Below are 24,538 nucleotides of genomic sequence, written 5' to 3' on the forward strand. Positions count from 1 at the left end.
CTGTGTTCCAAGGACAGAGTCGAAAGCTTCAACCATGTAATGTTCATGGCTATTCTTTTTGTCCCCCAGTTTTATTGAAAAATAATCGACATACACCGCTGGATAATTTTAAGGCAGATAGCAAGATGGTTTGATTTACATATATGGTCAAACATTTACTCCAATGGGGTTCACTGACCCCCACCTTCTCACACAGATCCAATAACAAGAAAATCTTGTGATGAGAACGCTTGGGATCTACTCTCTTCACAACTTTCCTATGTATCATTCAGGAGTGTTAGCTGCAGTCATTTTGTTGTACATTAGAGCCCTAGTGCTGATTTATCATGTAACTGGAGGTTTATATCGTCCCTGGTAACCACAAGTCTGATCTCTTTTCCTGTGAGTTTGAGTTTTGTTCTGTTTTTTTTTTTTTTTGTTTAGATTCCCCATATAAATGAGATCATACAGTATTTGTCTTTCTTTACCTGATTTATTTCATTTAGCATAATGCCTTCAAAGTCCATCAAGCTATTCTTAATTTAGTTCAGTAGAAGGTCAAAAGTGTTCTTTGCGGGTCAGGGAAACTGAAGAAAGGAAGTTTTACTGAAGACGATGACACATTCCAGGCTCTTGACTCCGTCCAATCTGTCACCACTCACCTTGCTCCCCCACCCACCCAAAATTAAAATCTCAGGATAACACTGGGGTGAATGCAAGGTCAGAAGGGAATCTCTTCCAGTCTTTCATGGTCTGGAAAAGAATGTGATCTGGGGGATTTCCTGCATCGGCTAAACAGGAAAGTTGGCAGAACACAGGACAGCACAACTTGTAAGGGAAATTGTCCCAATAGGGAAAAGCCCCTTCCCTAGAAAAATAGGGAAACCAGTCCCCCAGGGTGGGGGGAGGGGGAGTCCCTTTAGAAAGACCCTCTCATTTAAAAAAAAATTTTTTTAAGGTTTTATTTATTTATTGGAGGGACAGCGTGCGCTTGCGCAAGTCGGGGGGTTCAGGTAGGGAGAGAGAGAGAATCAGGAATCTCTAGCAGCTTCCGTGCTGAGCACAGAGGCCAAAAGCAGGGCTTGATCTCAGGACCTCAAGATCATGACCTAAGCTGAAATCAAGAGTTGGTTGCTTAACCAGCTGAGTCGCCCAGGCGCCCCCAAGAAAGACTCTTGTTTTTTTTTTTTTTTTTTTTTTTTTTAAGATTTTTTATTTATTTATTTGAGAGAGAGACAGTAAGAGAGAGCATGAGCGAGGAGAAGGTCAGAGAGAGAAGCAGACTCCCCGTGGAGCTGGGAGCCCGATGCGGGACTCCATCCCGGGACTCCAGGATCATGACCTGAGCCGAAGGCAGTCGTCCAACCAACTGAGCCACCCAGGCGTCCCAAGACTCTTGTTTTTAAGAAGTTTTTGTTTCTAGCGTTCCAAGTGCTTGTCCTGGACATTAATGCCTGAAGGTTCTTCTGAGTAAAGTCACAGGCTCTGATCACACATGGGGAGGAGTGTTGTAGCCGAAAGAGTGTTGTTAGCGTGTAGGGCACAGGTTTTGATCCAACCAGACCCAAGCATGGACTGAGGTGGGGACACCATCACGGGCAACACAGTTACTTCCTGTTGGATGTGGACTGAAAAGCTTTCAGCAGCCCAGGCTAGCACAGCAGTCCTCAAGCTGGGGCTTTCGAAGGGTATTTGGTCATGGTTTATTCAAAGAGAGTCACCCTCCAAGTCCTCAGCTGTGGACAGTGTGGACGTGCGGTTGGTGGGGTTTATATAGATTCCCTTTCCTACCTTCCCTGGTCTTGGCACTGGCTAGTGTGTAAAAAATCCCCAGGTGGCAAACAAGAAGGCAATCAGTCCACCAGAGTCTCCTTCCCGTGTTTTCTGTGTTTAATAATTATCAAAAGTTAAAGTGTATTTATTTGGCTTTGTGCATTACTAATGACTTAATAACTCAAACTAGAAAAAGTATTTTTAATACTTAGAACCTGTGGTCACTGGAAATTTTAAAGAATTGTTTTGAGTGGGGGGTGCCTGGGTGGCTCAGCCGGTGAAGCCTCTGCCTTTGGCTCAGGTCATGGTCTCAGGGTCCTGGGATCCAGCCCTGCATCTGGTGCTCTGCTCAGCAGGGAGCCTGCTTCCCCCTCCCCCATCTGCCTGCCTCTCTGCCTACTTGTGATCTCTCTCTCGGTGTCAAATAAATACAATCTTTAAAAAAAAAAAAAAAAAAGAATTGTTTTGAGTGTATACACCGTTTTTTGTTTCATATACATACAAAAGCTGTCCAAGTAACCACCGTGAATATCCCATGTGCCTCTAGATCCTATTGACAATGGTCCTTCAGAGCCAAGGATGCTCTATGCCTCTGCAGGTGCTTTCCCAGGATCCTGCTGATCCATGATGTGATCCGGATGGGAAAGTTGAGCAACTGAGTGGGGATGGCAGATTCCCAACTGGTAGGCCTTGTCAATTTCCACATTCGATTTTAAGCTATCAGCCTCATCAGAGCTGGGAGGCGGTCTGCTCCACCCTATGGAACAGCTCAGTTCTGGGCTGCTCTGGGTCCAGACAGGGAGGTATGCGGGAAAACCTCAGGGGCAAGATAGTGCTCTAGGCAGGGTCAGGGGAAGCAGCACTGTTCCCAGCATCACTGGGAAGCTGTTAGAAGTGCAAATCCAGGGGCGCCTGGGTGGTTCAGTGGTTTAAAGCCTCTGCCTTCGGCTCCGGTCATGATCTCAGGGTTCTGGGATCGAGCCCTGCATCGGACTCCCTGCTCAGTGGGGAGCCTGCTTCCCCCTCTCTCTGCCTGCCTCTCTGCCTACTTGTGATCTCTCTCTCTCTCTTAAATAAATAAAATCCTTAAAAAAAAAAAAAAGAAGAAGAAGAAGAAGCGCAAATCCACAGTTCCACCCACACCTAAAGAATCAGCAGCAGTGGAGCCCAGCCAGTTTGTGTTGTCAACAAGCCCCGCCAAGGGATGACGGATACATCAGAGTTTGACCCGCTGCCGCTGGTTCTCCACCTTGGTTGTGTTTAAGAATTACCTGAGCTGCGTCTAGCCTATTAGTGCCTGGGTCTCACCCTAGACATTCTGATGTAATTGGTCTGAGGCCCGGGTATTGAACAGTATTCAAAGTTCCCCTATGTTGCTAATGCTCAGTCAGTGTTGAAAAACCCAAACTGGGGTTGGAGTCCCTTAAAAAAAAAAAAAAAAAAAAGTGACCATAAAGACCCTTACAGTTCAGAAGAGCCTAGAGTTCCCCTCCATGTCTCAAAATGGAAGCAGTTTGATGACCTCTCTGGCCCACAGTTGGCAGACAGTCGCTAGAGGCTTCCAGTAGCCAGAGAGGGAAGGAAGACTGCTGGGAAGAATTCAGCCTTTGGGTTTTCTGTTGTTCCTCAGTCCTGCCTGAAGGAAGAATTCACCTGCTCCCCTCTGTCCCCGTATCAACCAATTCCTGCCCATGTCTTGATAACCTCTCTTAGCCACCCATATACTTCGGCTTTGCCTGGGGAAAAAGCCCTTATTATCTTTTTCCAATTATTACACAAGCGTCTTGAGAAAGGAGAGCAGAGAGTGAGGCTAGGACCGCTCCTCCAAACTGAAAAATCAAAATACTATCTAGAGTTGATGGACTGGAAATAAAGATGGATGTGGAGCTCCAGGATGGAGTCACCTGGGGATATCTGAACGTCCTCAATGCCCACCCCAGCCAGTCAGGTCAGAGTTGCTGGAGTGCGGGGCCTCTCCACTGGTGTCCCCACCCTGGGGAAGTGGCATTATCCAGTGACACTGAGTATGCACACTCCCCACAATGCAGCGACTGCTCTCCTTTTGCTGTCCCCCGGGGAAACCCTTGCACACACGTCTGAGCCACGTGGATGTCCACGATAGCAGGAAGCTTCAAAGAACCCAAATGTCAATCAATAGCTGCCTGGATAAACAAATCGTGGTCTGCCTGAACGGTGAGTATACAGCAGGGAACGTGAATAAACCACAGCTACACCTGTTGCCTTAGATGCGCTCACCCACGTTGAAGGAAAGGTGGAAGGTGCAGGGTAATACGTATAGTGCGATTCTATTTGCAGCAGATCTAAATACCGAGGAGTGCCTCTAAAGATGAGGAAAACTCTAAAAGAGGCCAGAGAACGGGGCCTCTGGCTGGCTCAGTAGAGCATGTGACTCTTGATCTCAGGGTTGTAAATTCGAGCCCGTGTTGAGTGTAGAAATTACTTAAAAATAAAATCTTTAGGGGCACCTGGGTGGCTCAGTGGGTTAAGCCGCTGCCTTCGGCTCAGGTCATGATCTCAGAGTCCTGGGATCGAGCCCCACATCGGGATCTCTGCTCAGCAGGGAGCCTGCTTCCTCCTCTCTCTCTGCCTGCCTCTCTGCCTGCTTGTGATCTCTCTCTGTCAAATAAATAAATAAAATCTTTAAAAAATAATAATAAAATAAAATCTTTAAAAAAAAAAAAAAAAAGGGCAAGAGAACAATTAGCCCAAAAGTCAGGATAAGTGGCTTCACTGGGGGAGAAGAAGCTTTAAAGGTGTTGACAGTATTCTATTTCCTTAACTGGGATGGTAGTTATACATGAGTGCTTGCCCCAGAGTTATATGTGCATTGTGGTCAATATTGTATGAATCTTTCCCCTACCCCCCAAAAAACAGGTAAAAAGAAATAAAAATGGTATGTTACTTGAAATGACAAAGCCAACTAATAAACAGAAAAGAACAATTTAACTGCTTTGGGAGGGTGGAGATGGGGTATAAGTGAACTCGCCCTCATCTGTCATAGCAGGAAATCAGATACTGTCTAAAATCATATCTATCATATCGAAAATCACAACTATTCAGAGAGGAACAGCTAAGAGCTCAAAGTGAATGCTGTAGCAGAGGGTGTAAAAGGGATGACGCTGGGTATGTCCTTCTGTCCATCCTCCACAGTAGTCCTCCCTTATCCTTGGGGGACAGGTTCCAAGACCCCCAGTGAATGCTCATAGCCAGCAATAAGGCAGGGAGATGGGTACTGTCTTTTAACCATGGGAACCATGTGCAGGGATTAAAAGTTAAGAAACAGATAAAAGTCTCCCCTTGGTGGTTTTCTTCCTCATTTTGGCAGAACAGAGCCTTGCACAGGTAGGTCCTCAGGTGGGTAAAAGGAGGGAGCTTGGAAGGAGGCAGCAGGGGAGGAGAAGGTGGCGATGACTGAACGAAAGAACCTGGTTTCCATTTTAGTTTAGAGACATCATCACGGTTGGCCTCCAACACCAACAGACAGATGCCTCCGTGCCCCTGCACCGTCCTTGTCCCCCTCAGCAGGCTGGTGCACAGCCAGTTCCGGAAGGGCTGGAGAGTGGAAAATCCCAGAGACAGGAGCCAGCCCTTCAGCTTCAATTAAAGGCAGTGTGACAAGAAAGGCTCTGCATACTAATGAGACTTGCTAGGGTTTTCCTCCTCTCAGTCGCCCTCCTTCTCTCCTGTTCCAGTCAGTGACCAGGCTGAGAATTCCGGACAGTTGGGAGAAACTGCCTAAGGCTTGAGACACAGGAAATTCAGGGACCAAGGGGTCATGCAGCCTCTCACTCGGGTTGCCCAGATGTGGCCTCAGAACGAAGCATCGCCTGGGACAGATCCCTGGGCTGCTCTAGACCTTGAGAAGCAGATTCCAGGAGTGAATCCTGGCACTCAACATCCCCCACCTCGTGCTCTGAGTGATCCCTTTGATGTGACGGGTTTGGGAAAGCGCACGCTACGGCTCCGCCAGCACTCAGCACCTGTCTCCCGAGGGCCCAGGTGCAAGATGGTGCTGGGAGAGCAAGACAGACAAGGCCTGCCCGGTGCTTGACACGGAGTCTGGGCCTGAGTTAGGCACTCAGTAAACATGACCTATTATTATTATCTTTAGGGCGTAGTCTTGGATCTCCAGGAGCTCACAGTCCAGAGGGGGAAGCAGAAAAATAAACAGGGGATTACAAGAGCCAAGAGATGCGCACACAGCACAGGGAGAAGTCATGACCTGAGCTGAAGGCAGACACTTAACGACTGAGCCACCCAGGTGCCCCAAGAAAACTCAAAAAGCATTAACTAGCCCCCCAGTTGCTAGGATTCGAGGTAAATAATACAAGCAGACACTTCTATGGCACTGTTCGAGCCCTTCACACATATGAAGTGATGGTGAGCTAAGTGCCATGATTCTCCCGTCTGACAGACAGGGAGACCGAGGCCCACGGGTTATGTGGCTTGCCCATGGTCACACCATGGGCTCTCTGGCTCCTGCATTTGTGCTTTTAACCCCTGCAAGGTCATGGTCTTACAGTGTCTCTCACCAGTAGATGAAGATTTCCATACTCAAAGATGCCACAACGAGACTCGCAGACAAAGGTGTTCACTACCCTGTTGTCTTACCACAAAAACAGCTTGGGGACAACCTAAAGGCCCAACAGTGATTGGGAATGATCCAATCATTGGGGAATGAAGAGGTGTCTGACAATTTATAAACTTGGTAAAACATATGAAGTCACTAAAACAAAGTGATGCTTTTGCCAAGTTCAAAGGAACAGGGAGAAATGTCAAGCGGAATACAGTGAAGCACATTTTCTGCAAATTTTGACGATGCAGATTTTAAAATTGCTCAATACCAAAGGTTAACATTGTCTCCAAGGGGGACACCAAGGCTCTGTCTGTTGGTCTGGAAGCCAAACAGGATGATGTTTCTAAAGGGTAAAAGTGGAAACCAGTTTCTTTCACTCATTCTACTCTGCCCCTTTTTTCCCAACTCCCTTTCTAAAAAAATTTTTTTGGAGAACAAATGACTCCTATTTTACATTTACTCCTGGTTGGGGCCTTCCAAAGTATGTCATTAAAATGGGTGGTTTTTTTTGGTGGGTACCTGAGTGGCTCAGTTGGTTAAGCAACTGCCTTAGGCTCAGGTCATGATCTGGAAGTCCTGGAATCGAGTCCTACATCGGGCTCCCAGCTCCATGGGGAGCCTGCTTCTCTCTCTGACCTTCTCTCCTCTCATGCTCTCTTTCACACTCTCTCTCTCTCTCTCAAATAAAAAAATAAAATCTTAAAAAATATATATTTTGGTAGGGGCCGCCTGGGTGGCTCAGTTGGGTAAGCATCAGCCTTTAGCTCAGGTCATGGGCTCCGGGTCCTGGGATCCAGCCTATTTCTCCCTCTCCTTCAATCCCTCTCCCCCATTTGTGCTGTCTCTCTCGAGTAAATAAATAAAATCTGTAGGAAAAAAAAGTTTTTTAAGGATTTTATTTATTTATCTGACAGATAGAGATCACAAGCAGGCAGAGAGGCAGGAAGAGGAGTGGGGGGAAGCAGGCTCCCTATTGAGCAGAGAGCCTGATGTGGGGCTTGATCCCAACACCCTAGGATCATGACCCAAGCCGAAGGCAGAGGCTTTAACCCACTGAGCCACCCCCGCGCCCCTAGAAAAAAAATTTTTTTTAAATATTTACTTATTTATTTCAGAGAGAGAAAAAGAGAGTGCGCCCGAGTTGGGGTGCACGAGTTGGGGAAGGTGCAGAGGGCGAGGGAAAGCGAGTCTTTTTTTTTTTTTTTTTTTTTTTTTTTAAAGATTTTATTTATTTATTTGACAGAGAGAGAGATTACAGGTAGGTAGAGAGGCTGGCAGAGAGAGAGAGAGAGAGAGAAGCAGGCTCCCCGCCGAGCAGAGAGCCCGATGTGGGACTCGATCCCAGGACCCCGAGATCATGACCTGAGCCGAAGGCAGCGGCTTAAACCACTGAGCCACCCAGGCGCCCCGAGGGAAAGCGAGTCTTAAGCACACACGTGCTCAGCGTAGAGCCCCACGCAGGGCTTGATCTCACGACCCTGAGATCACTACCTGAGCTGAAACCAAAAGTCCGACAGCTAACCAAATTCACCACCCAGGTGCTCCAAGAGGATAATGTATTTAAAGTGCCTAGTGCTAGGTTCGGCACGTAGTGGATACTCAACTAATGTGACTTCTTTTCTCCAACATGGACTGTAGAAATACCAGCTGAAATGCTGCTAGAGAGTTCACTTAGCATTTTTAAAAATTCACAGCATGTCACTCATCTGCAAGTTATTTCTCTTGCAAGCTCACTATCAAAGAGTTAAGAACTTGAAAGTTAGCAGAAACCAGCGTAGATGGCTTGTGTGTGCCCCAAACTCTGCCATGTTGGTCCCAGGAGAACCTCTGCAACCTCTCCCAGAACATGTGTGCTCATTCTGTAAACCTCATTCTGGCAACCGCAGCTATCAGATATCCCAAGAGTATAACTGAATTGAGGAACGCTACGGTGTGTCCCAATGGCGGATGATCACATTAAACAGTGTGCAACATCGTTAGATGTCATGGAAATTAAAGGCATGACTAGATAGCTAGCGCATATCCCCCCACCCGGGTGGTTACAATGAAAGAGACTCAGCATATCAAGGGTTAGCAGGGACACAGAGCAACTGGAAAGCTCAGGTACCACTGGTGGGAATGGGAAATGGTGCAACCACTTTAGAAAAGGACTTGGCAGTATCCCCTAAAATTAAATATTATACATACTCCCAGACCCATCAATTCCACTCCCGGTAGTCTAACTGAAGTGAGCCAGAAAACATATACAAAGACATTCATAATAGCAGCATTTTTCAGAATAGCCAAAAACTGGGTAAAACTCAAGCGTTCATCAGTAAAGTGAACAGATATACAAGCTGTAATGAGATTCATTAGAAAGAATACTGTGCATCAGTGAAAAAGAGCAAACGACTGTTATGCTCAACAATGTGGCTGAATCTTCCAGACTTAATGCTCAGCAGGCACAAAGGAGTTCACCCTGTGTTTTTCATTTATACGAAGTTTGAGAATAAGCAAAACTCTTCTATGGTTTTAGGAGTCATAATAGAGTTTGCCTTGGGGTTGGGGGCTGCCAGCTGGAGAGGGGCATGAGAGAGCCCGCAGAGGGGCTGGATATGTCTTTATCTTGATCTGGGTGGTGGTTATGCCGGGGTATACACACATAGAAGTTCACTGGAGACTAGTATATCCTACGGCCTGTGAGTTTCACGTCAAAGACAAACTAAAATAAAATAAAATAAATTGGAAAATGGTGAGGAAGAGAATAAAGATCCAAGGACTTTTTAATTCAGAGCCAGGGCCAGAAGTCTTAGGTACCTCATCAGTCCCTGGGGGGGGGGGGGGGGCGGAGGATTGCAACAGAATATTAACAATATCACATAATTAATCAAGAAACTTGCATTAACGGAATGCTGGGCACGATGTTCATTTATCATCTCATTCAATCTCCCCAGCCACTCTGGGAGGTAGATGTAATCATTATTTCCATTTTAATAATGAGGAAACTAAGACTCAGACACACTAAGCAACTTGCCCGGGGTCATAAAGCTAAGTAAATTGTCATGCCAAGATTCTAAACCTGGTCTATCTGAGATCAAAATCCATGGTCTACACCATCAAGTCATAGCACTACAAAGTAAGAATTGGGGTCCCTGATCCTGACCGAGAATCATCTAGTGGAGTTTATAGTCAACTTCCATACTTTCCAATTAAGAAGGCATGGGATATACAATATATATTACCAAGATTTTATTTCTCTTCTACTTTACTGGACTGACTTTTAAAAATCAGAGTATTCTTCCACTATAAAAACAAAACACAGGCATAATAGAAAATTGGAAGAACACAAAAAAAAGTGTAAAAAAAAAATCTATGAATATAACTCCATGTCCCCCCAGTGGGAGAATAAATGGTGGAAGCCTTTTTGTCTAAAAAGAAACGTATGTTGACATTCAAGCAGTAAAGGTCAGTAGTCTGATTAAGTTTATCTCCCTTTTTTGACAGTGTCAGATGTTGAGCTGCATCATTTTAAGGAAAGTTGAGCCTTGGAAGCCACAAGGCACTGGGGAGAATTTAACAGTCTTGAATGTGCAATAATTAAGACTTATTGCTGACTTCTAAACAGTGTTACTTCAGTAAACTCAGTGAAGTTTCCTTGGAGGCAGTGTTTTAAGTGGGGACATTTGGTGCTGGAAGCGACAACATTGGTTATATTGAGACCGAAACATGGGGATTATCAAATTTTGACCCTGAAAAGGATCTGGAGTCCTAGAAAGGGAGATATTTAATAAAAGGCTTGTTTTTTTTAATAAGTGAGGCCCCAATGGGAGAAGGGAACCACCAAGGCAAAACCAGTGACAGAGGCATGGGAGCAGAGTGGAGTTGCTCAGATCACACCTTCTGGAACCAGAACCCTACCATCATTTACCAACTGGGTGACCTGAGCAAGTCTCTGAAGCCCTTGGAAGCCTCAGCTCCTTCTGGGATAATAACAGCTTCCTCTCAGGGGCATGAAGGATCAGATGAGATGACCTGACACATAGCAGGTACTCAATAAAATTCTTTTTGGGGGGTGAGATTTTATTTTTTTATTTGACAGAGGGAGAGAGAGAGAGAGCACAAGCAGAGGGTGTGGCAGAGGCAGAGGGAGAAGCAGGCTCCCCGCTGAACAGGGAGCTTGATGTGGGGCTCGATTCCAGGACCCTGGGATTATGACCTGAGTGAAAGGCAAATGCTTAACTGCCTGAACCATCCAGGTGCTGCAAAATTCTTTTTTTTTTTTTTTTTAAGTTGTTATTTTTGAGTCATCTCTACACCCAACTCACAACCCGAGATCAAGAGTTGCCTGTTCTACTGACCAAGCCAGCCGGCACCCCTCAATGACATTGCTTCTTTTTAAAAAAGTCTTTTATTTATTTACTTAAGAGAGCACATATGAGCGGTGGCGGGAAGAGGGAGCAGCAGAGGGGGAAGAAGAAGCAGACTCTCCACTGAGCAGGGAGCCTGGTGCAGGGCTCCATCCCAGGACCCCAGGATCATGACCTGAGCCAAAGGCAGACACCCAACCAACTGAGCACCCAGGATTCCCTCAATGAAACTATTTTTTAATCATACAAGTAACAGAGTGTCTGTAGAAAAACTGGAAAATATGCTATTTTTGAACAGATATTTAAATGCATTTTCTTTAAGTCTTGTGGATAAGCTTTATGTGCTATTCGTATGTCTATATCTGTATAAGCATTTTCTCTCCACATCTGTTTCTGAGGGTAGGTCCATTTAGCTGAATTGCATCAAGACTGGAGTTTCAGCACAGCTGATTACCCCACCACCATCCACTAGGCTGCCCTTCAAAATCCAGTGTCTCCAAAAGCCCAGTGAGTCATGGGTGTGAATGAACAGACGAACCCCATCAGCCGCGTCTTGTGACTTTTTTATTTATCTCTGCATTCTCAGCTGCCGCTGCCAAGACTGAACCTTTAGAAATATCCCAAGCATTTTGAATTAGCCTGGGTATAAACAGTCTCATCCAGTTCAGACTGGTAGAAGCTCGTACATTAAATGTTGCCTTTAAGCGAAAAGGAAACAAATCCTCCAGTTTATTTTTAAGCAGTTCCTTTACAAGTGTAACAATTTAATAACTAATTGAGAAATCATTTCGATCTGTACTGAGGGACTGGGGTGGTATTCACTCATAATCTTAGTGCTTGGTCCAGAACCCCGAGCAGACAGAGCTCAAGTCAAGAAACTCCAAGGACTAAGAAACCAAACTTATCAATGTTCAGAAAGGGGTTGGGAATTCACAAACCAAATGTTTCAACCACAGGATTCTTCCCAGTAGGAAAAATACGGAAAAGAGAATGTGAATGTTTCTGACTGTGGATACTGGTGAGAAACATATTTACCTCCAAACAAAACTGCATTTTGGAAAAGATTACTCTTAACACCTATGTCATTCTTAACCCATAAATGTCTCCTAAATGCATCTACCTCCGTCCATTCCCACTGCCAACTGGTCACCTAATTTGTCTCCCACTTGCGGCCACATCCATCCTTCGAGATAGCCCATCTGATGCCGCCACAGCTCAGCTAGAACTCTTTAAAGGCTCCCTGCTGCCCTCAGGATCAAGGCCACTGTCTTTAATAGGGTCTGTGAGGTCACTGCTCTCTCCCCGCTGCCCCGTCACCCTGCGTACTGCTTCTGCCACACAGGCCTTCTTCTTCCAGGCTCAAGGTCCTTACTTAGGTCTTTTTCTCATCCTGGAAAGCCCTCCCTGGCCCTGACATCTAGTTAATTCCTAGTTTACTTCTGATCTCAGCCTTGCAGGAACCTAGTCAAATTCCCCAGCTAATCTCTGGTGGCACCCTGAACATCTCTGAAGCAGTCATCACAGTCTATAATCAAGTACTTGTGTGATTACTGGAATAGTGTCTGCTTCCTCCACTAGATTTGGGGTTTCCAGGAGAGGAAGGTGCTGGTGTATGGTATCCATTGTCTCCCCAGCACTTGGAAGTGTCCAGTCCACCCCCAGGGCAGGTTCTCAATCAATATTTGTTGATCTAATTAAGAAATTGTACGCTAGCTTCCTTCTGTAAGCCCCAACCACCCTCTCTCTCAGCCTCTAGGACACAAAAGGACACACATCTTTCCTGGGGAAAAAAATACCCAGACTTTAGTATCAGAGAAGTAAATGTTTGCATTTGGGCACTTACTACCAGCACTTACTACCAGCACACCTTAGGCCCAGTCATTAAGCCTTTTGAAGCTTCTGTTTCCTTGCCTGTAGCACTGGGTTCTCCATGGATCTTACTGCACAGGTAATCTTCATATTTAAATATATTAACTGAGGTCACATACAAAAATCCACCAGAAGAATGACCGACAAAACAGATGTAGCAGGTGCATAATCATAAAGGGTAGTTCTTGGGGCGTCTGGGTGGTTCAGTAGGTTAACCTTCTGCCTTTTGGCTTAGGTTGTGATTTCCGGGTCCTGGGATCAAGCCCTGCATCTGGCTCCCTGCTCAGCGGTGAGTCAGCTTTTCCCTCTTCCTCTCCCTCTGTGATCTCTCTCATTCTTGCTCCCTCACAAATAAATAAATAAATAAAATCTTCAAAAAAAAAAAAAGGTAGCTCTCATTGTGGTTCAAACTGCTGTGTGCTTGCTTTCCTGGGCTAAACCCCTTTAACCCCTGCTGCCTCTACAAAGTAATCCAAAGCAACAAAATATATTGGCAGCCTGCTGCTTTCCTTTTGTCAGCATCTACTGTGTGTTGGTTGATGCTGGACATAAAATGGTGCACATGCCAGACAGAGCCATTGCTCTCTTGGAGCTAATCCATGTTTTAATTAAAAGATAAGTGTTTTTAATATGTAAACAATATCTTCCATAGCTACACAAATGGAATCAGACCATCTCATGGCTGTTGCTGAGAAATGATTCTAAGAAACTAATCTGAAATACATACAAAGATTTAGGAATGAAGACATCAATTTGGTACATGATATTTAAAACACTGGTCTTTGGTTGATGTAGGGAATATTTAATGTCTACTCTTTATTTTTTAAAAAAATAGAGTCTTCTCAAATTTTTTAAAGTAATCTCTACACCCAATGTGGAACTCAAACTCAAAACCCCAAGATCAAGAGTTGCATGTCCCACCAACTGAGCCAGCTGGGCGCCCCTTAGGTCTTCATTATGATCGCAATTCCCAGGCTGATAGGAAAGACATGAGCGTCAGCCTATCATCTCCATTTCAGCAACATTCTGAAACTTTTAATATAGCTAGCAACAATAACAACAATGATGAAAACAATAATAATAATTATTATTATTACATAGGAGCACCGAGGTGGCTCAGTCGGTTAAACATCTGACTCTTGATCTCAGTGTAGTGAGTTCAAGCCTCATGTTGGGCTCCACACAGGGCATGGAGTCTACTTAAAAAATAAAAACATAGAAAGTAACTATAAGTACTATTTATTGAGTCATATGTGTGCTACACTTTATATTCCTACATTCCTTTAATCTTCACAAGAACCCTATTATTATTATCTGAATTTTTCAGGTGAGAACATCGAGATTCAGAAAGGTTAGTGGATTTTTTAAGTTGCAAATGTAAGATTTGACTCTTATTTGTGCCTCTTCTACTGCTTTTAGGGAAATCATCTCAATGTTTGAATGAAAAGATTGAGGTTTTCAATATGTAAGAATATCTTCAATATTCAAATATTACACTGTTTTAGGAATCAAGGCAGCCATGGCGTCAATATTTACAATGGTGAAGTTCAGAAACAAGTGTCTGGTAGGAAAAAAACTAAATTATGTGCTAAGAATATGTAAAATAAGTTTACAATATAGAAGGATGTTCACAACGTAGAGTTAGGGAGACATGAAAATAATTGTTATGGAGTTTGATTTCACTGATGTAAAGTTAAAGTTGCATTTTCAAAAACATTGACAATAAAGATGACAACTGGAGATACACAGCTCCCAGAATTGCCAAAAACAGTATCCAAAAAATAAAGAATATTAAAATTTCATGAATTAAATCTTACTATAAAGCTACGGTGATGGAGACTGTGTGGTCCTAGCATAAGAATAGACATATAGATCAACAGAAAGAATTGAAAGTCCAGAAACCCTTACGTTCATGTACAACCAATTTTCAACAGAAGTGCCAAGATCACTTCAACGGGGAAAGAAGAGTCTGTTTAACGAGCGTTGCTGGGTGCCAGCACAGCCACATGGAAAAGGATGGAGTTGGACCCTTCCCTTAGGCCATATACAAAAATCAACTCAAAATGGGTCAAAGACTTAAAGGAAACAACTTGAATCAAGCAACTCTTAGAAAAAAAAAAAAAATAAATCTCCACGATCTCGGATTGGGCCATGGTTTCCTAGATATGATACCAAGGGCAGAAGCAACAAATGAAAAAATACATGTACGTTATCAAAATTGAAAACTCTAGTGCTTTAAGACACCAAGAAATGAAAAGACAGCCCACAAAACTGCAGAGTATGTGTCTAAAAAGAAACGTGACTAGAATATACAAGGAACTCTTGCAGTTCAACAATAAAATGATAATCCAGTTTAAAAAGGCAAAGGATCTGAATAGGCATTTCTCCAAAAAAAGATACACAAATGGCCAATAAGCACATGAAAAGATGCTCAACATCATTAGGCATCAGGGAAACATAAATCGAACCACAACGGGATACCACTTCACACCCCCTAGGATGGCTAGAATCCAACAGACAGATAATAAAGAGTGTTGGCAAGGATGTGCAAAAACTGGAACTCTCATCCATTGCTGGTGGGAATGTAAAATGGTTTAACCCCTCTGAATACAGTCTGGCAGTTCCTCAAACAGTTGAATCTAGGGTTACCATATGACCCGGCAATTCCACTCTTACGTCTATACCCAAAAGAAATGAAATTGCGTGTTCGCACAAAACCAGTGCATGAAATGTTCATGGTAGCCCCCTAATGGAAATGAGTCAAATGTCCATCAACCGACGAAGAGGTCAATGAGATGTGATATATCCATACCATGGAATGTTACTGTTATGTTATGAGCTGAATGGTGATCTCCCCTCAAGTGACTGTATTGGAAATAAGACCTTTAAGGAGGTGATCAAAGTTAATGAGGTCATAAGGGTGGAGCCCTAATCTCATAGAACTGGTACCAGTCCTAAGGAGAGGAAGAGATACAGAGCTCTCCCTCCACTGTGCGAGGTAGCAGCTGGGAGGCAGCATCCGCAAGCCTGTAGAAGAGCTCTCACCAGACCCTGCCCGCGTCGCCCTTGGCACCCTGATCTCCAACTGCCCCCCTCCAGTGCCGTGGGAAAATGTCTGTTGTTCAAGCCGCCTAGTCTGCGGTATGTTGTTAAGGCAGCCTAAGCTAACTAATACAAGCCATAAAAAGAAATGAAGTATAGATAAATGCTACGACATGGATGGTTCTTGAAAACATTGTGCTGAGTGAAATAAACCAGTCATGAGGGCAACTCTGCAGAGACAGTAAGTAGATTAGCAGTTGTCTGGGGCTGGGAGGAAGGGGGCTCTTGACAGTCATGGCTAAGGGTTTCTTGTGACGTGACGAAAAGATGCTAAAATTGATCGCAGTCATGGTTGCAAATTCTGTAAAAATACTAAAAGCCACTGTCTTGTACACTTTGAATTGTATGACATATGAATTATATCTCAATAAAGCTGTTTTTAAGAAAGAAACAGGACCTCTCAATAGTGGTCATCTCTGGGGCGCCTGGGTGGCTCAGTGGGTTAAAGCTTCTGCCTTCGGCTCGGGTCATGATCCCAGGCTGCTGGGATCGAGCCCCGCATTGGGCTCTCTGCTTGGCGGGGAGCCTGCTTCCCCCTCCCTCTCTCTCCCACTGAGCCACCCAGGCACCCCTCCATTGCTTTTATAATAGGCAAACACACACACCTGAAACTAAACGTTCACAAATGAACACCCCTTACTATAAGCAATGCATACTAACATTTTCTAGATCTACTTTTATTTTTTAAAGATTTTATGATTTATTTTACTGAGAGATAGAGAGCACAAAGAGGGGGAAGGGCAGAGGGAGAAGGGGAGAGAATCCCAGGCAGACTCCACGCTGAGCTCAGAGCCCCACCACGGGGCTGGATCTCAGGTCCTGAGCCAAAATCAAGAATCAGACACTCAACTGACCGAGCCACCCAGAGCCCCTACCCTTTTATTTTTTAAATGCTGTGGCAACCCACTAATTGATTTCACCATCCACAGTGGGCAAATAGCTCTAATAAGCTTCAAAAGTTGTATGGTTTACAGTAGTCACTGATCATTCCTGGGCACCTAACATGAATGAGGCATTAGGGTAAGCATGTTTCACCCACTGTCTCATACAGGTCCCTTTGGGATCCAGTGAGGGAAGTACTTTTATTATTTCCATCGTACAGATGAAGAAACTAAACCACAGAGAGGTTCAGTAACTTGCTCAAGGTCACAGAGCCAGTGAGAATCTGCAGCTAAGTGTGAGCTCAAGTCTTTTCATTCAAATGACCTCTCAGCTGGACTTTTAGAGAGGTGTTAATTTCATTTCACAGTTAGAAGATGGGAGATCAGAAAGGTTAAGTGCCTTGCTCAAAGACACACAGCTAGGAAGCTTCCAAGCAGGGTTTGAAGGTACGTCTTGGGACTCCAAGGCCTGGACTTTTTTTTTGCCATCATTAGCGAGCTGCTCTCTCTGGACAGCTTCAAACGTCACTTTGAAACCTCTTAAGAGACTAGTCTCTAGAAGCCACGAAAAGCAAATGAGGGTAACTCCGACGCACATGGCAACGGGAGGATATTACGTAAGACTCAGCTTCTGCTACCTCCCTCCTACTTGGATGGGACAAAATAAGGCACTTTTTTTTTTAAAATTATTATTTTATTTTATTTTATTTTATTTATTTGTCATAGAGAGAGAAGCGAGAGCAAACACAGGCAGACAGAGTGGCAGGCAGAGGCAGAGGGAGAAGCAGGCTCCCCGCCAAGCAAGGAGCCCGATGTGGGACTCGATCCCAGGACGCCGGGATCATGACCTGAGCCGAAGGCAGCCGCTTAACCAACTGAGCCACCCAGGCGTCCCCAAAATAAGGCACTTTTAAAAAAAGTTTTTCTAGGGGCACCTGAGTGGTTCTGTTGGTTAGGTGGCTGTCTGTTCAGCTCAATTCATGGTCCCAGGGGCTTGGGATGCGAGACCCACAGTCCCCGCATGGCATGGGTCTCCCTGCTCAGCGGGGAGCCTACTTCTTCCTCTCCCTCTGCCCTCCCCCCACCCCCCGGCATTCCCCCCTGCCCCCCTGTGCTTTCTGGCTCTCTCCATCAAATAAATAAATAACATCTTTTTTAAAAAGTTTTTTTTATATGCCAAAGGATTCGTAACAGCATTGGTGGGTAGCTTTTTCTGATCTCTTGATGCTTTTCTGTAGTTTCACCATGAGAATGTATTACTTCGATAAGGGGACAGTTTTTAAATTAGTTTAAAAGGAATCAGCTTGCCCTTCTTAACATCTAGCTTCCATAGCTCTTTACCTTGAAAATTTTCCATGTCCTGGACTAATGAGAGTTGAATCTGGAAATTGGCAAGACACTTTAGCTACTCAGATCCTAAATTTAGATCCTAAGGGCGAATACCATGTGTCAACTGGGCTGGACTGGTGCTCAGAGGGAGAAGGCGGGACAGTTACGCAGGTGGGACCACTGCCCTTTAAACCAGGCTAACAGGCATAGAGGGACATGTGCTTCTTGTCCTCAGCGACTTAATCAGAGGTTGGATCCTGATGGACTTTGTATGAAACCAAACACCAACAGATTTCTCCTGAGCATTTGAACCCCATAAATAACATCTGTGCATTGCAGCATAACGAAGTGGGGAAGAGGAAGGACTCTGGAATCTGCCAGAGTCCAAGAAGTTGCCTGGCTTTGCTACTTCTTTGCTGTGGGGCCCTCGGTACACTGCTCAACCTCTTTGTGCCTCAGTTTCTTCATCTATAAAACGGAGACCACAGTAGTACCTGCTTCACAGGGCTGCTGTGAGGACAGAGTCCCTATTAAGGAAACACTTCGAAAAGTGTTTACCTCATAGTAAGCGCACAGTGGATATGAACAATCTGTGTTATCATTTTAGAAGACATAAATAATCAAAAAAGGAAAATAATCACCTGTATTTCTATTTTAGGGGGGGAAAAAAAACCCAGGCAGAAATCAATCAACCCATCAATCTCCAGCATTACTACTACTTAGAAATAATCACCATACTGGGGTGCCTGGCTGGCTCGGTCGGAAAACCATGTGACTCTTGATTTCAGGATTGTGCATTTGAACCCCATGTTGGGTGTAGAGATTACTAGAACAAACAGAAAAATGTAAAAAATTATCACTATTAACATTTGAGGGTTATATTCTAGTAGACTTTTCTCTTTGTCCCTTTATATATTATGTGTAAGCCTATGTCTTCCCTTTGTCTGCGTGTGGTTGCTTGCTTGCTTGGAAACAGTTCCATTTACTTGTCCTTGGGAGAGCTTACCAAGCTAGATAATTTTGGAAAGGGATTATGAGACACAGATTCATTCATTAATCAACAAATATTTCTTGAGCATCTACCATGTGCTGGACACCGTTCTAGGTGCTAGGGATAGAGCAGTGAACAAAACAGGAAGGAAAAATAAAAAGTCCCTGCTATTAGCAAATTTATATTGTATGGTTACACAGGCAATAAACAAAGTAAATCTTAAAAATCTTGGGTGACTCAAAAGAATTAAACACTTGGAAAAATTATAAGTTACGTGTATCATGTAGTCAAAGACAATTTGTAAAGGAACTAGTACAGTTAACTCCAACGTATATGCAGCTCCATGTAACACACACAGGAAATATGGCGCCCAGCCATCCTGGAGTCAGTTTCCTCTAGATCCTTAGTCACAGCTTGAAGGGCAGCTGTGACTTGTTTCTTTACTCCTGCGAGGCTGCAAAGAAGGGGTGGACCCCACACCAAGGTCTTGATGCCCACCAGCTACAGCATGTTGTAAGACAAGTCTAGAAATGGTCAACTCTTTTTGAATCGCTCTGTAGAGGACATGTTGGATGCGGACAAGCAGGGCAGAGAGGTGGGGAAGCAAGAGATGGTCAGGAAGGACTCACTAAGGAGGTGATATTAAGTAGAGGTGACATTAAGAGGTGAAAGAGCATTAGCCATGAGGATATTTGGCACCTGAGCCTTCATTTTTCCCTCTCAGTTCCTTTTTAAAAGATTCATTTTCTGATTTGAGGGGGGGGGGTGGGCAGAGGGAGAGAGAGAATCTCAAGCAGACTCCCCACTGAGTGAGGAGCCCAAGGTGGGTCTTGACCTATGACCCTGAGATCATGACCTGAGCTGAAATCAAGAGTCAGATGCTTAACCCACTGAACCACCCAGGTGTCCCTTTTTCCTCTCAGTTTTTTATGTGGTAAAATATACATAAAATTTACCATCTTAACCATTTTTAGGCATACAATTCAGTGGTAATAAGTGTCTTCATATTGTTTTTTTAAAATATTTTATTTATTTATTTGACAGAGAGAGAGATCACAAGTAGGCAGAGAGGCAGGCAGAGAGAGAGGAGGAAGCAGGCTCCCCGCTGAGCAGAGAGCCTGATGCGGAGCTCAATCCCGGGACCCCGAGATCATGACCTGAGCTGAAGGTAGAGGCTTAACCCACTGAGCCACCCAGGCGCCCCGTGTCTCCATATTGTTGTGCAACCATCACAACCACTCATACCCACAATTGTTCTCTTCCTGCAAAAACTGAAACCCTGTGCCTATTAGACACGAACTCCCCATTCTCCCCTTTGCTCAGCCCCTGGCAACCACTGTTCTACTTTCCGTCTCTAGAATTTGACTACTCTACCTCCTATAAGTGGAGTCATATGGTCTTTGTCTTTTTGTGACTGGCTTATTTCACTCAGCGCAATGCTGTCAAGATTCATCCATGTTATAGCAGGTGTCAGAACTTCCTTCCCTTTCAAAGCGGAATGCTATTTCACTGTATATATAGACCACATTTTCCTTATCCATTCGTTTACAGATAGACACTTAGGGTGCTTCCATCTTTTGGCTGTTGTGAAGAATGCTGGAATTGCTGACTCATACAGTGATTCCTTTTTAAGTTTTTTTCAGGAACGACTTTGGCTATTTTACCATTTTACATTCCTACTAACAATGCATAAGGATCCAATTCTCCATATCCTCACAAACACATATTATCTTTTGGGGGATTTTTTGATAGTATCCATCTGATTGGGTACAAGGTGGTCTGGGCCTTCATTTTAATTCTTTTTGTAGCACTTTTATTGAAATATGAATCACATACCACACAATTCACCCATTTAAAGCACACAACTCAATGGTTTTTTTTTTTTTTTAAAGATATTATTTATTTATTTGACAGACAGATCACAAGTAGGCAGAGAGGCAGGCAGAGAGAGACAGGAGGAGGAAGCAGGCTCCCTGCTGAGCAGAGAGCCCGATGCGGGACTCGATCCCAGGACTCTGAGATCATGACCTGAGCCGAAGGCAGTGGCTTAACCCACTGAGCCACCCAGGTGCCCCTTTTTTTTTTTTTTTTAAAGATAACTCAATGGTTTTCAGTAGAGTCACAGAAGTGTGTAATCACCACCACAATCAATTTTACTATTCCTCAGCCCAAAACGAAACCCCATACCCTTTTGTGATTCCCCTCCATTCCCCCAGCCCTTTGCAGCCACTGATCTACTTTCTGTCTCTGTGGATTTGCCTGTCCTGGATATTTCATATAAATGAAATCACATAATATGTGGTCTTTTTGATGTCTGATTCTTTGCACTTTGCATAATGTTTTCCAGGTTCCAGCCATGGTGGAGCAGGCATCCCTTCTTCATTTCTTCTCATAGTGTGGCCTTCGTTTCTGTGTTGAATGCCTTTCGAGCTTTTGGAAAGCATGAATTCCAGACTTTTCCCTCAGCCTACCAGTCCATGGACCGACTGAAAGGAAGGCTGTGAGAACAGTAAAGGCAGTACGATGTTGTGGAAACTTCTAGATTTCCTCAGCTGTGTGACCAAAGCTGAGTGACTTAACCTCTGAGATACTCTCCTCCCCTGAAAAACAGGGGTAATAGTAGTTTGTACTAGTTGAATTTATGGTGAAGATTAGAAAATAATAGCTGTAAGGTGTCTAGCCCATGGGAGGCATCCAATAAATTGAGTTTTCGTGAGGACCACAGATCTTGGCAGACCAGCAAGGTCTGGCAGCTAAGGATATAGGCAACATGTCTCCTGCAGGTCAAGATGCCACGTAGCAGGAGCGCGTTCCCATTGTCCTCCCTTTGTTAGCTTCACCTTTCATTCAGAGTCACCCCGAGTGTGACAGACCCAAATAGGGTGGTAAGAAAGGCCCTCAGTCTACAACATAGGCTTCCCACTCCTCCAGTGTATGACCAAACCAAAATCTCCTTTAAACACCCCTGTGCTTTCCCTGCAAACTCTCCTAAATTGTTGGGCACAGCAAAGATGGCGCTGGCCTGCCTTCTCTTCCGGCTAGAAAAGGCGCCACTGTGGCAGTATTGGTGCCAACGTGGCGGTTTCGGTTCCGCATATCTCTGATATTTCCTCCTCTCGCCCAACACACCCTACTCAGTTACTGACTACGTAACCAAACCCCATAGGCTCTCTTCCCGCTGACCTCATTTCCCATCCCCTACCCAATATAAGCTGCAACCCCGCTCAATAAAGTGAGATCCTGCTTCGACAGCTCCCCCGACAGCTAATGCGCCTGGACTCGCGACACTCGCCATCCCGCTCAGCCCCAAGGGGAGCCACCGGCTGGCCCGGACGCTCTCCTCGCGCCTGTCGGCCCACAAAACCTACCGGAGTCCAACACTAAATGGCCAAATACCCAATCCATCCTTTTGTCTTCCCCCTTCAACATCTAAACCCCCCCAGTTATGCTCTGGCCCTCAACCATCCTGCCCTACTCTCCCCCCAGCAAATGCCCAGAATGTTCACCATCTTACTGTTCTTGCCTCCAGTCTTGAGACCAAACTCCCAAGGCCAATGATCACCACCAAGACAACAGCAAGTTTTCCAAGGTTTGCATCTGCTCAGCAACAGACCGCTTGCCCAGGGGGCAGGAGACTCTACAGCAAACACCTATTAGGTTTCTTGTTTATAGAGATTTCCTAGTTTACTCCTTCCATTTTTCAAAGGAGAAAGCAAAGTCCATCAACCAGGTAAATTGCAGAGGGGGGCCAGGAACTCAGATCTCCTGAATTGGGGACCTATGCTGGGACCTTGCAACTAATCCACAGTATTAGGATTTTGCTGATGTGGTTACAACACATTCTCTACTAAGAATAAACCCGTGTCATCATTTTCTCGGGCCCCTAGCCTGACACATCTTACAAATTTCCCCCCAGGGGATGCTGATCTGCTGCCAGGATAGAGAGCCACTGCTACAGGTAAATTACCTGGAATAAAAATTTTATATATACTTCTTGACGGTTTAAAAAATATTACCAAAACCAGCAACCAGTTATTGTCCCTTCCGGTGCCAGGGGTCTGTTTAACAGCATACAATGGTATTTAATCTTATTTGATCCTCACAGGAGGCCTCTACAATAGGCCCTAATTGTCCCCATTATAACAGACGAGCAAATGTGGGCCTTGAGAGCATGAGCAACTGGCCCATGACCTCACTGATAGTAAGGGGCAGGACCCCGGTTCTGTCAGATCCCAAAGCCAATAGTCTTTTTCAAGAAGAAAACAACATTTTATTTACGTATTCATGAGAGAGAGAGAGAGAGGCAGAGCCAGAGGGAGAAGCAGATGGGACTCCATCCCAGGACTCTGGGATCACGACCTGAACCAAAGGCAGATGCTTAACTTACTGAGCTACTCAGGCACCCCAAAGCCAATATTCTCTTTTTAAAAATTAACATATAATGTATTATTTGTTTCAGGGGTAACAGGTCTGTGATTGGTCAGTCCTACACAATGTACAGTACTCACCACAACACGTGCCCTTCCCAAAGCCCGTCAGCTAGCCACCCCATCCCTCTCACCCCCTCCACTCCAGCAACCCTCAGTTTGTTTCCCGAGATTAAGAGTTTCTTATGGTTTGTCTCCCTCTCTGGTTTCATCTTGTTTCAATTTGTCCTCTCTTCCCTGTGATCCTCTACCTTGTTTCTCAAATTCCACATATCAGTGAGATCAGATAATTGTCTTTTTCTGATTGACTTATTTTAATTAGCGTAATACCTTCTAGTTCCATCCACATCGTTGCAAATAGCAAGATTTCATTTTTGATGGCTGCAGGATATTCCATTATATGTATATATACCATATCTTCTTTGATCATTTGTTTGTTAATGGACATCTAGGCTCTTACCATAGTTTGGCCATTGTGGACATTGCTGCTATAAACACTGGGGTGAAGGTACCCCTTCCCAAGGCCAATATTCTTAATAGCAACATATATTAGCCATATAGAGCGAATCACTTATTGATCATTTCTTGTTATGAGCCAGGCACTATTCCAGTTCATTAAATCCTCCCAAACCCTATAGGGTTGTTCCTCATATCAGTATTTCCACTTTATTGCCATGCAAACTGAGTCAGAGAGAGATTAAGCAACCTGCACAGGGTTACAGTCCTTAGTAAGTGAGAAACTTAATCCAATCTGGTTTCAAGAGACTTCCAGAAGTTGGTAGGTTTATCTAGATCTTACCAAGGCATTCTGCATCTATGGAACTGCAAAGAAGAATACTGGATAATCCGATGAAGGAACAAAGCTATGGAAGTTGGAGGAATCCATTTACATATACTTAAATTTGGGATCTTGAACTTGCGGGGCGGACCATTTAAAAAAAGGAAATCATCTATTACTTTACTTTTTTAATTTCAGCAGAATAGTAGGGGATCTTTGAGCATTTCTTTCTTTCTTCTTTTAAAAATTTATTTATTTATTTATTTATTTATTTGGCAGACAGAGATCACAAGTAGGCAGGCAGGCAGGCAGAGAGAGAGGAGGAAGCAGGCTCCCCGCTGAGCAGAGAGCCTCACGCAGGGGTCAAGGCTGGGATCATGACCTGAGCCAAGGGCAGAGGCTTTAACCCACTGAGTCACCCAGGTGCCACGACTTTAAGCATTTCAATAGAAGGCATGTCCTAGCT

At 44.5% G+C, this 24,538-nt stretch overlaps 1 protein-coding gene across 1 annotated transcript in view; it reads right to left on the bottom strand.

The window, feature by feature from the left end:
• IQCK (IQ motif containing K) overlaps positions 1-24,538 on the bottom strand; it is a 105,346-nt gene that overhangs the window by 3,559 nt on the left and 77,249 nt on the right. The window lies entirely within an intron of this gene.

This window comes from Mustela nigripes, chromosome 11, assembly GCF_022355385.1.
Source record: "Mustela nigripes isolate SB6536 chromosome 11, MUSNIG.SB6536, whole genome shotgun sequence".
Lineage (NCBI taxonomy): Eukaryota > Metazoa > Chordata > Mammalia > Carnivora > Mustelidae > Mustela > Mustela nigripes.